We start from the raw sequence: 12,440 nt of genomic DNA, 5'->3' as shown, positions 1-12,440 counted from the left end.
GGCTCAGGCAAAACACACAACCTCATTGGCCCCCCTTCCATCAACTAAAAAGAAGGCACTTCTGTGTTGAACCTTCTGGTTTCTCCCAAAGGCTGGGAGAGAGCCCACTTATGCTGAAGACACAAGGAGCTCTGGAGAGTCGGGGCTCCAGGTCAGCCCCAAGAGTGGGAGAAAACTCCAAAAATGGAAGGGGACCCAGCGATCACAAGCTCAGTGAGTTTTTTTTTCTTTCAGAGATCCAAGAGATTTGATTTTGTCTGCAATTATCAATTTGAAATTAGATCCATAGCAATAGTCTTTGAAAAAAGTATTTTCTATGTTCCATTTTCCTTTTCCAAATATAGAAACTCCTCTATACATGATAAAGTACAAGAAAAGAAGAATGGCCTAATGGAAAGAGCAATGGCCTGGGAGTCAGAGGACCTGAGTTCTAATCCTGGCTCCATTATTTGTCTGCTGTGTGACCTTGGACAAGATACTTATCATCTCTTCATTCATTTATTTATTCAATCCTATTTATTGAGTTCTTGCTATATGCAAAGCTCTGTACTAAGCACTTAGGAGAATACAATATAAAAAAAAAGATACATTCTCTGCCCACAATGAGCTCACAGTCTAGAGGGGGAGAAAGACATTAATATACATAAATAAATAAGAGATATATACAGATATATACATATATGCTGCGGGTATAGGAGGGAGAATGAATGAAGGGAGCAAATCAGGGTGATGCGGAAGGGAGTGGGAGAAGAGGAGAGGAGGGCTCACTCAGGGAAGGTCTCTTGGAGGAGATGTGCCTTCAATAAGACTTTGAAGTGGGGCAGTGCAAGTATCTGTCTGAAATGAGGAGGGAGGACATTCCAGGCTAGAGGTAGGATGTGGGTGAGAGGTTGGCAGAGAGATAGATGAGATCGAGGTATAGTGAGAAGGTTAGCATTAGAGGAACAAAGTTTGCGGGCTGCATTGTAGGTGAAGTAGAAGGGGACAAGGTAATTAAGTGCTTTATAGCTAATGGTGAGTTTTTGTTTGCTGTGGATTCCCTCATCTGCAAAATGGGGATTCAATACTTGTTCTCCCTCCTACTTAGTCTGTGTGCTCCATGTGGGACTTGATGATCTTGAATCTACCCCACTGCTTAGTACAGTGCTTGGCACACAGTACTTGCTTAAAAAATAATAATAATAATGATTATTATGATTATTATTATTACATAGCATGAGAAGCAGCATGGCTCAGGGGAAAGAGCCCGGGCTTGGAAGTCAGAGATCATGGGTTCCAATCCCGGCTCCGCCGCTTGTCAGCTGTGTGACCATGGGCAAATCATTTAACTTCTCTGTGCCTCAGTTACCTCATCTGTAAAATGGGGATGAAGACTGTGAGTCCTATGTGGGACAACCTGATTACCTTGTATCTACCCCAGTGCTTAGAACAGTGCTGGGCACATAGTAAGAGCTTAACAAATACCAACATTATTATTATTATCATTATTCTTTGCAGAGTGGAGTCCTATCTATCTACATGAAGAAGCTTCTCCATTCCACTGATGATCTTGAAAAAATGAACCAGATTCTCCCAGAGTTTGAAGAGATATAATGGCAGTGGAGATTGTCTGAGGGTAACTAGAACATACTGGAGGCTTGAGTGTAGCATCATTGTCTTATTTAACCCAATAGAGTTGAATTTAGAAGGCCTTCAAAATAAGAGGGCATAAAACTCTGTGGTCTTGTTTCTCAATCCACTATAAATTGGATCAGTATTCAAGAATGTGTTCATGAAGTTACCAGAAAAGCTGTCCTACACTATGGTGGTCATCATCTATTTCAATGTTGTCTTCCCATCATGCCCAGGGAATTCTCTCTAATAATAATAATAATAATTGTAATTATGGTATTTGTTAACCACTGACTATGTGTTAAGCACTGTACTAAGTGCTGGGGTTGATACAAGCAAATCAGGTTGGACACAGTCCCTGTCCCCCATGTGGCTCACACTCTCGAACCCCATTTTACAGATGAGGTAAATGAGGCACGGAGCAGTTAAGTGACTTGCGCAAGGTCAAACAGCAGACAAGTAGAGGACCTAGAGTTAGAACCCAGGTCCTTCTGACTTCCAGGCCCGTGCTCTATCCACTAGGCCATGCCGCTTCTCAGTTTGCCCTTACCTACAAATTTATCCAGCACGCATACACATGCACACACTCACACTCAAATCACTCTTGTGGAGAATTCCAGGAGGGGAAGGTAAACAATCTCTCAATCAATTTGCCTTAGACTCAGGTAGTGGTGAGTAGGGCCTGTAGGGTGGGTGGAAAGTACTTGATGAGCTTTCAGACTGAAAGAGGCAGGTGAAAACATGTTTGAGCTGCCATCCAAGAGTCTAGTATTTACCTGTTGAAGCCCAGCACATTAAGGCCCACGCATACATCCTGGGACACCGACTGGAATTTTAATGATTTCATGGGTTTCCAACACCCCCACCCACCCCACAAAGAAGCCTTCTCTCCCAACACACCTCAATCACACCCAGACCCATCTGAATTCTCATATAACACATCCAAGGATTTGATAGAGATTTGTGACTTGTGAGATTTGTGATTGTGACTTGAGATTTGTGGCTTAGTGGAAAGAGCCTAGGACTGGGAGTCAGGAGACCTGGGTTCTAATCCTACCTCCAACACTTTCCTGCTGAGTGACCTTGGGCAAAGCAATTAAGTTATCTGTTCCCTAATATATCAACAGGGGATTAAAATACCTTTCGCTTTCCCTCTCCCTTAGATTGTGAGATCCAGGTGGGACAGAGACTTTGTCTGATCTAATTATCCTCTGTCATCTCCTGGGCTTGGAACATAGTAAGCACTTAACCAATACCACAAGCTCGAGTGGACCCGTCTTGAAAAGGGTCAAAATAATTGCAGATCAAATGCTAATGCTGTGTTCCAAAATATTTGTCATAGTTTGATTTTGTCTATACTGCTCTAATTTTAAAGCCTTGAAGCCCACTAGATTCCTTAAAATTCTGAATGGAAAATCATCTTAATAAAGTTGCTTGTATTAATTAATAGTTGAAATCTTTCCACGCCAGGCACATCTAGTAAATAATAGAATATAGAAGTGTATAGGGCTGCATAGGAAAGAGCTGCAGCTCCAAAGAAAGTGAAGCTTGGTAGTAACCATTCATTCATTCAATCGTAATTATTGAGGGCTTATTGTGTGCAAAGCACTGTACTAAGCTCTTGGAAGAGTACACTATAACAATAAACAGACACATTCCCTGCCCACAGTGAGCTTACAATAGTGGGAAAGGGCCAGACTAGGGAAAAATCTGCTTTTGGGGAACTCTTTAGAATTGCCTCTGTCAAAATCTCACTCTATCCATTCTTCTCTTTGGTTTCTCCACCTGCCATATATCAAACGATCATATTTATTGAGCACTTCTTGTGTGCAGTGCTCTGTTCTAGTTGCTTGGGAGAGTATACGATAGAGTTGGTAGACACATTCCCTGCACAGAACGAACTTAGAGAAGAAGTGTAATGGCAGAAAGGTTGGCCTGGCTTCTCTATCAGACATCTCATCAGTCAATCAATAGTATCAGTCAATCAATAGTATTTATGAAGCACTTACTATGTACAGAGCACCGCACTGAGAACGTGGGAGTTCTCAGCAGCAACTACAATGCTGCAGTTAGCAGATACCTTCCCTGCCCACAACGTGCTTACATTCTAGTGAGGGGAGATCGGCATGACTAAAAATAATTAATTTATAATATGTGATTTAATGATATGTACATAAGCGTTGTGGGGTTAAGGGTGGGGAGAATATCAAATGCCCAAAGGTCACAGATCCAAGTCAAAGATGATGCAGAACGGAGAGGGAGCTGGGGAAAAGAGGGCTTAACCTCTTTGCAGGTTTCATCAGGAGAGTTACAGATGCGCTTAAGTTGGGCTGCAGCTCCTTGTCTCAAGAATATTCTAGGAAGAGAGCATTGTGGTGTGAGATTAAGTTCTACTAGCTTGCCTCAGCCAATTAAAAAATCTGCCCAAGCAGAGAGTTCAACGTTTATGTTGACAGCAGGAAAGAGCATTATCACAGGATCAATTTCTCCGAATTGATGTAAGGTCTACCGATGGACTGATGTGGACGTAATCATTTGACAAGCTAAGTAACTGGCTTATTCCAAAGACACTGTTCCCTCTTGCCCATGCAGGAATAGTACACAGGGATTGGACTGGATTGGACTGGAAAGCAGACTGATATATCCCAGCCAGCCAGAATCTAACTCATATGCGAGTGTATACATGACACACTTTTAAAAATAATCACAGCTGGTTTCTCACTGGCCAAAGTTCATGTTGCTTTAAACTTTTATCAGGGGTTCCCTTGAGCAAGCTACATAGAATACAAAACACCAGATCGAATCGGTTCAGTCGACTGTCAAAGAAACCAATTTCTCTTCTAGCCAAGAAAATGGCCTTCTCTGCTTCTAGGTCTTCATAAAAATTGACCAAGCCACTTTTCCAACCACCTGAGAAAAGCAAGAAGAATGAGACAAAGGGCAGAAAAGAAAGGAGAGCAAGAGAAGAAAAAGGTAAAGAGAGAGAAAAGCTCAGAGAAGGAAAGAACCTGACTCTTTATTTCCTTTTCTTCAATTCAATTTCTCAGACCAAGCTAAAGCAGGAAGCACAAGAGTAATGAATGAAAACAAAAAGACACTCTTTCAATAAAATGATGCCACATTTTCTATGTCTTTATAATGTTAATCCAGATATGCTGAAAGTAATACAGATATGCTTTCAAAATAAATAGTTATAACTGCTGGAGAAACTATTTACAAGTTAGAGCCTCAAATTAACACTGACTTCCACATTCTGTTTATAAATTGGATTATTAATGTCAGTCAGAGTCTGAGTCCTCCAGAGGCAGCTATTTTTGCCCCCTCAGAGCTGGACCAATCTCATCCTGCCTACCTTGGTACCTTGGGAGATCTTCATTTTTCCATTTCCAAATGAACCAAGCACCACATCTGGACTCCAGGCCTTTCGCCCCCTCCTCCCATCCTCCTTGCTCAACCTACCTTTTCTGGCTGAGAAATCCTAGCATTCCATTCATGTGAAAGAACATACTTCTGAACACTTACAGACAGAGGGACAGGCAGACACAGTGTTCATCACACCCCTTGCTCACGTTTCACAATGGGATATATGACAGGTAAATCCATTCTTAAAAATGCAACACAACTCTCCTCCTTTGCTTAGTACTAAAAGGAAACGCAAGCCAAATTATTTTCAAGGTTTTTAAAATGTAGATGGAAGCATTGCACAACCACATCAGCACATGTGTGCTCAGACACACACACACATACACACACAAGAATACATACAATTAATCCTTTTATGAAGAAGCCCTAATCACTTGGATTTCAAGCAAAACAAGACAAATGGACCTCCACTAACCAGGCCGGTTGTAAAGGACTTTCTGCTCAGCAAATCCTCCTCCCTGAATTGTGGATCAGATGTTTGTCAGCATCCCAAGTAGCACTATAGACAATCAATCAATCAATGGCATTTATTGAATGCTTACTGTGCACAGAGCACTCTATTAAGAGCTTGGGAGAGTACAATACAACAAATAGAACAAGTCTCCCAACTCCCGACACATACACATAAAATGAACACTGGAACAACAGAAAAAAAGAATCACCTTCTCCTTAGCTCTTCTCTCCTGCCCCAAGCGTTCTTCCCATAATGTAATCAAACAACTCTGATCAGGCTCTTCTTTCTCCCTGCTGCTCCTCAACAAAATGCAGAGTGGAAGAATGGCTTGAAGATGGGTCAGCTGCAAACTTGTGGGTTTTGGGGGGTTGTTTTTTGTTGCTGGTTTGTTTTTTGTTTTTAAAGAGGCTCTAGGACTTCTGATTTTGCAATGAACTTCATTGGAACCTGAGAGTGACAACCTTTGGGCTGAGCTCCCGTTGCCCTGACAAGGGGCATCATGACCCAGGACAGCCAAAATCAATACTACAAATAGCAGTCCTACAAGTCTCTCTAGATTCTGGGAAAACTATTGTTTAGAGGAAATCCTTTATTTGCAGATTTAAATCAAAAATCAACCTCTACTCCGAAGCTGATTGGAACGTTGTTTAGGCACAGCTGTGAGATGCACACATGTGTCTGAGGCATACTCTCCCTAGCTCCACCTGGGTACACCAGATATGAAGTTTACAAAGGCTATGGTTTTGCCTTCGGCTGACTCCAGTCCTAGATTAAACCTGACTGGCGTGTATGTGTGTGATGCATTCCAATCACCCATGCACCCTCTCTGGATTCCCTAGATGGCTGTTTGTACATTATACAGTGGTGACTTTCAGCCATAATAGATTGAAACCCACATTTTTTCCAATACTGAGGTTGAATATAAAACAAACATTTATAAGACAGAAAAAAAAGTAAGATAGGGAAAATAATTCAAGTGGGAGGATAGGGAATTTGTTAACTGCTTACAATGAGCTGAGCACTGTTCTAAGTGCTGGAGTAGATATTCATTCATTCATTCATTCAATAGTATTTATTGAGCGCTTACTATGTGCAGAGCACTGTACTAAGCGCTTGGGATGAACAAGTCGGCAACAGATAGAGACAGTCCCTGCCGTTTGACGGGCTTACAGTCTAATCGGGGGAGACGGACAGACAAGAACAATGGCAATAAACAGCGTCAAGGGGAAGAACATCTCGTAAAAACAATGGCAACTAAATAGAATCAAGGCGATGTACAATTCATTAACAAAATAAATAGGGTAACGAAAATATATACAGTTGAGCGGACGAGTACAGTGCTGTGGGGATGGGAAGGGAGAGGTGGAGGAGCAGCGGGAAAAGGGGAAAAGATACAGATTAATCAGGTTGTCCCACATAAGGCTCATAGTCTGAATCCCTATTTTACAGATGAGGTAACTGAGATATGGTATACGACCACTCCTTGAGGACAGTGGAGGTTTTGGCCCTCAAAGATGCCTAATCTGTACTCCAGTCTTGTTCATCTCAGTTTTATGGCAGGATCTGAAAGTTTTCCATCAACCGGAAGAGATCCAAAATGTTAGCCTTTTTGTCTATTTGATCTCTGAAGGTTGTTTCCTTCCCATCCTCATCCTCCCTAAAATCCCAGTCACTCCTTCAATGCTATTTATTGAGCACTTTCTGTGTGCTGAGCACTGTACTAGGAACCTGAGAGAGAATAATACCCTAAAATAGAAACATTATCTTCCCATAAGGAGCTTACATCTAGAGGGGAGGCAGACATCAAAATAAATTACAGGTAGGGGAAATGGGAGAGTGAAAGGATAGAGACATATATTCTGGGGGGCTGGAGGTGAGATGAATAGCAGGAGCTTAAGAGGTACTGATCCATGTGCTTAGGGGACACAGAAGGGAGGAAGAATATGAAAAATGAGCACCTCCCTCTCAATTATAATGAAAAGCTGGCACTTCTGTACATGTCAAAATGGACATATCTGTAATTTACTTATTTATATTAACGTCTGCCTCCTCCTCTAGACTGTACACTGTAACCTGGGCAGGGAATGTGTCTGTTTAAATTGTTGTATTGTACTCTCCCAAGTGTTTAGTACAGTGTTCTCCGCACAGTAACTGCTCAATAAACACCACTGATTGACTGAATGATCGATTACCACAATTTCTAGATTCCCAGCCTCTCTTCTCTCCCTAGTCCCACAGAGCTGAAAAGCAGCATGGCCTAGTGGAAAGAACACAGGCCTGGGAGACAGAGGACCTGGATTCTAATCCCGGCTCTACCGCGTACTTGCTGTATGACCTTGTGCAAGTCTTCTAACTTCTCTATACTACAGTTCTCTCATCTCCTACTTAGTTTTGAGTGACCTATAATTGCCCCCTAAAGCAATGCTTTCAACTAGTGGAATACAATCGAAGAAGGTCTCCCGGGAACAAAAATTCCATAGACCTTCATACCTGAGCAAGGCGCATCTTGGTCATGTGCCTGCTTCTACCGCACCCCTTGTCTCCTACCCACCCCTGCAACCCTGAATCATTATCCCTAACCAAATGCCATATCAAAGGATTTCTGGGAATATGTTGCCATAACACAGCCCTGCTGCTCTCTATCCAAACTCCCTTTTCTTTACCTTCAGGCCATCATTTTATCTCACAGTGCTCTCTCCATTTGCAAGCTATATTTTGGCTCTTTAACCTCCTTTTTAACCCCAGGCTTTTCTCAGAGAAATATGATAAATGGAACATGTCCTTCAACTCACATGTTCACCTTCTGCCCCCTCTCTCACCAGATAGCCATATAATAGCCCAGAGGAGAAGAGACTCCTGAAACAAACTGTTCTTAGCCCTGAAGAAGTAAAGTACATGCATTCAGTGCTAAATAAACTTGGAAAAATGTTCACAATGCAGCTGTACGCATGTTACCACAGCCTGGGGGCACAGATAATTATATACTAACCAAGTACTTCAGTTCTAAACTCCTCTTGAGCAAAAATATCTACTTCCTAAATGCCAATCCCAGCATTTAACAGGATGACTATGGTTTGAGACATGGAGAAAGATCTTCCCTAAAGACCCTTGACTGATCTGAGTCTCTCATATTTTCTGTACCTTTGCTACTCTGTTAAATTTCAGGAGAATTTGCTGAAGGACCTTTGATCCCAGAGGTGTCCACTGTTCCTTTCGAGTTCAGGGGCAAAAGAGTTTTTGCGGAGGCAGAGATTTTAGAGAGGATGAGATCTATGAGGGACCAGGATTCAAAGACCTAATAAAGCAGAAAGCTACCATTTAGGCTCTTTTCAGCCCTGACTGAAAATTCTCATGTTGTCCAAGATCTGTTTTGAGCAAAGCTAGGAGTCATGCTGAAAAAGATATGGGGACCATCAACTTCAGAGCCCCCCAGAAGATGCACTAGGGTCTGTGTCATCCCTTGCTACCACGTTATTCACTAAGGATGGAGATGGATGTTCAAATCTGATTAGCAAGTTCTCTTCAATGCGTGATTTAGAGTCATGACTGCCACTTTCATTTTGGTTTGTGGACAAAGTCTGAGAAAAGACAGATCAGGCTCCAAGGATGAACTGGATACTCCTGGAATCACTAATTCACTCCCTGCACTGGGGTCTTTGAGAAAACCCTGTAGCAGTGATCAATATGTCAGCAGTATCCGCAAAGGCAGAAAGTAGGGTGGCCTAATGGAAAGAGCATGGACCTAGGACTCAAAAGATCTGAATTCTACTCCTGGCTCTGCCCTTTGTCTGCTGTGTGATCTTGAGCAAGTCACTTAACTTCTCTGTCCCTCAATTTCCTCATAGCAAAATGGGAATTAAGACTGTGAGTCCCACGTGGGACATGGACTGTGTCCAACCTGATTTGCTTATATCTTACCTGGCACTTAGTATGGTGTCTGGCACATAGTAAGTGCTTAAAAACATCATAAAAAATCAGGAGGCTGCATCACATCAGCTGCCATATACCTGACTATATTACCAGTGGGGCTACTCTTACAGGCACTGCCATGATCCAAAACAGGATTTGGGTGGCCCACCCATGGTCATTTCTGACTGCCCCATTATTTGATAACTTCAAACCAACTACTAAAAATACTCCAAAGGGATTCTGTCTTGAAAATATCAGCATTTATGTGTTTCTCAACTGAGATTCTAATAATAATAGTTATTATTATTATGGTATTTGTTAAGCTCTTACTGTGTGCCAAGCACTGTTCTAAGCGCTGGGGTAGATACAAGTTAATCAGGTCGGATACAGTCCTTGTCCCACGTGGGGCTCACAGTCTTAATCCCCATTTTACAGTTGTGGTAAATGAGGCCCAGAGAAGTGAAGTGACTTGCCCAAAGTCACACCACAGACAAGTGGTGGAGCTGGGATTAGAACTCATGACCTTGTAACCACCAGGCCTGTGCTCAATCCACTATGCCAAGCTGCAGAGTCTAGGTTGGTAACCCCAGTTATTCATTATAAAACCACTTTTACTATTCCCACTGTGCCACAGAATAGCTAGACACCTATCTTTTTGGTCTATGGAACAAGTGATTTTCATTTCCTTTCCTGTCACCTCATCACTGGACTCTCCATTTTGAATTCTATGCCCAAGCAACTGGAAACAAGAAATAAATCTCTGAGCCCAGAAGCATTCTCCAGGTTATTACCCAACATAGAACAATAAAGAAGCAGCGTGGCTCAGTGGAAAGAGCATGGGCTTTGGAGTCAGGGCTCATGAGTTCGAATCCCAGCTCTGCCACTTGTCGGCTGTGTGACTGTGGGCAAGTCACTTAACTTCTCTGTGCCTCAGTTCCCTCATCTGTAAAATGGGGATTAAGACTGTGAGCCCCACGTGGGACAACCTGATTCCCCTATGTCTACCCCAGCGCTTAGAACAGTGCTCGGCACATAGTAAGCGCTTAACAAATACCAACATTATTATTATTATTATGTAACTGGATTGTTGAGGGATAGTAGTGATAGTATTTATTAAGCGCTTGTTCTGTGCAAAAACAGAGCACTATACAGTGAACTACGCACTGGCACTTGTATAGCTCAGTGGATATTTCTCTACAAAAAAAAAGAGAAGCCTTGGTTTCCAAACAAAACTCAGAATTCAGTTAAGTAGGCCAATTTTGGACACATGCATATATGTATGGTAAATGTATACCTTCATAAGTAAAAGAACATAATTTTGGAATTTCAGGTTTAATCTGTAGCAGTGAAAGGTTACAAGTACATGTTGCTGAGAATTGTTTTCTTAAAGTGTAGGGTGGACTCAAAGTAATAAAACTCTGTCTCCTTTTTTTTTTTCAACTTAGAATACTTTCATTTTTCTCCACTAACATCTTGGATGCTGCATAAGGTGAAGTTTTAGTCATCTACCTCTGTCAGTTTTTCTAATTGACTTTGGCAGAATGCTGCATTTCAAGCAATGAAGAATCAGCACATCAGCTGAGACGTGATCTTGTTTTAGCGTCACTACTAGTGCCAACTAGTAGTAAATTAGGCGCCTAACATATTACTGATGATGAGTCCATTAAAGCTGTCAGGCACCTGGCCTTATTCACTGCATACTAACTATGACTGGCCAGAAATCCTATCAGTCAATCAGTGATATTCATTGAGTGCTTACTGTGTGCAGAGCATTATACTAAGCACTCATGTATAATACAATAGAGTTGGGAGATACATTCCCTTCCAACAAGGAGCTTACAGTCTAGAGGGTTACTGGTCAAGAAGATCAACTTTAGCTGATCCTTGAAAAAGAAAATGTTAGACCTCTTTCTAATCTCTCATGAAATAATTAGTTTAGAAACCTAATAGGAAAAGTAGCATAAAATATATTGAATTTGAGATTGTGATCTCTAATTAGAAATATTTGTGGTTTGGGATGTAACTTCGAAATGTTATAAAATCAGGACATCAGAAAACCCCCCACTACACAACACATTGTAATTGCAGGTCAATCTGGGTCTGAAAGACTTCCCCTCATCGACACATATCATTCAGTGAAAGATTCCGGGATCCCTCCCATCTCAGCTCATTCCGTGGGCTAGCTGCCAATCTGCTCTGGAATCAAATATATTGAAATGATCACAGAAGTACTGCAAGGTTTCTGAACAGAGAGTATTTTAAAGTTAGCCTATGTCTACCGTTTTACAAAAAGCAGTTTCATCCCTGAGGTGGCAGAAAAATGAAATGAAGGTGAGAACATGATTTGGGTGCACGTTAGGCACTCACCTATCTGGGTAATGGCTCCGCCTTCTTTTTCTGTTGATACAAAGCTCTGGAAGACCTTGAATAACCTTAGAATGTGGCAGCAACCAATGCCAGGTATTAGAATGCAGAGAGGGCATCTCATAAATCCTACCAAAGCAAGGAAAGACCGGGCTATTGGCAAACATTCCAGTTGCGGCACTGGCAAAGATCTGTACTTCTGCAGATATCACCACATGTTTTCTGGGACTACAAATTCCACTGGCCCTAGGATAACCACACCTCATCTTTATGGTTCTGCTCCCAATCCAAAAATGAAGTTGGAAATAAATGGGCCTAGTAAAATGTTAAATCAGGTAATACGATCAATCAATTATATTTTTCGAGTGTTTTACTGTGTTCTGAGCACTGTATTTAGCACTTGGGAGAGTAGAAGATAACAATCCGTCCTTTCTCCCATGCAAATTTGCCCAACACCCCCTCACCCAAGCATTCCATTCTATGACCCACCAAGCCCATTCCCCAGCTGCAGATCATTCAATAAATGTCTTCTCCAGCCCAGCTTTCCAGTCTTTCTCTTTTCCGTCGTTCAATCCCACCTTCTCCATGAAGCCTTCCCTAAATAACAGGAAATATTTAAGTCTATGAAAATCTTGTGACTTTCCCAACTCCTCAGATGAATTTACCAGCAGCTAGTTCA

General features: G+C 41.9%; 1 long non-coding RNA gene across 6 annotated transcripts in view; it reads right to left on the bottom strand.

The window, feature by feature from the left end:
- LOC103170545 overlaps positions 1-5,870 on the bottom strand; it is a 227,485-nt gene extending 221,615 nt beyond the window's left edge. For all 6 annotated transcript variants that reach the window (XR_005659620.1, XR_005659616.1, XR_005659618.1 and 3 more), the window contains exon 1: positions 5,697-5,870. This is a non-coding gene — a long non-coding RNA (uncharacterized LOC103170545). The remainder of the gene's footprint in view (positions 1-5,696) is intronic.
- Positions 5,871-12,440: the final 6,570 nt, after the last annotated feature.

The sequence above is a fragment of the Ornithorhynchus anatinus genome, chromosome X3, assembly GCF_004115215.2.
Source record: "Ornithorhynchus anatinus isolate Pmale09 chromosome X3, mOrnAna1.pri.v4, whole genome shotgun sequence".
NCBI classification, from domain to species: domain Eukaryota; kingdom Metazoa; phylum Chordata; class Mammalia; order Monotremata; family Ornithorhynchidae; genus Ornithorhynchus; species Ornithorhynchus anatinus.
The sequence above is the reverse complement of the archived record's forward strand: the minus strand, read 5'-3'. Positions and strand labels throughout refer to the sequence as shown.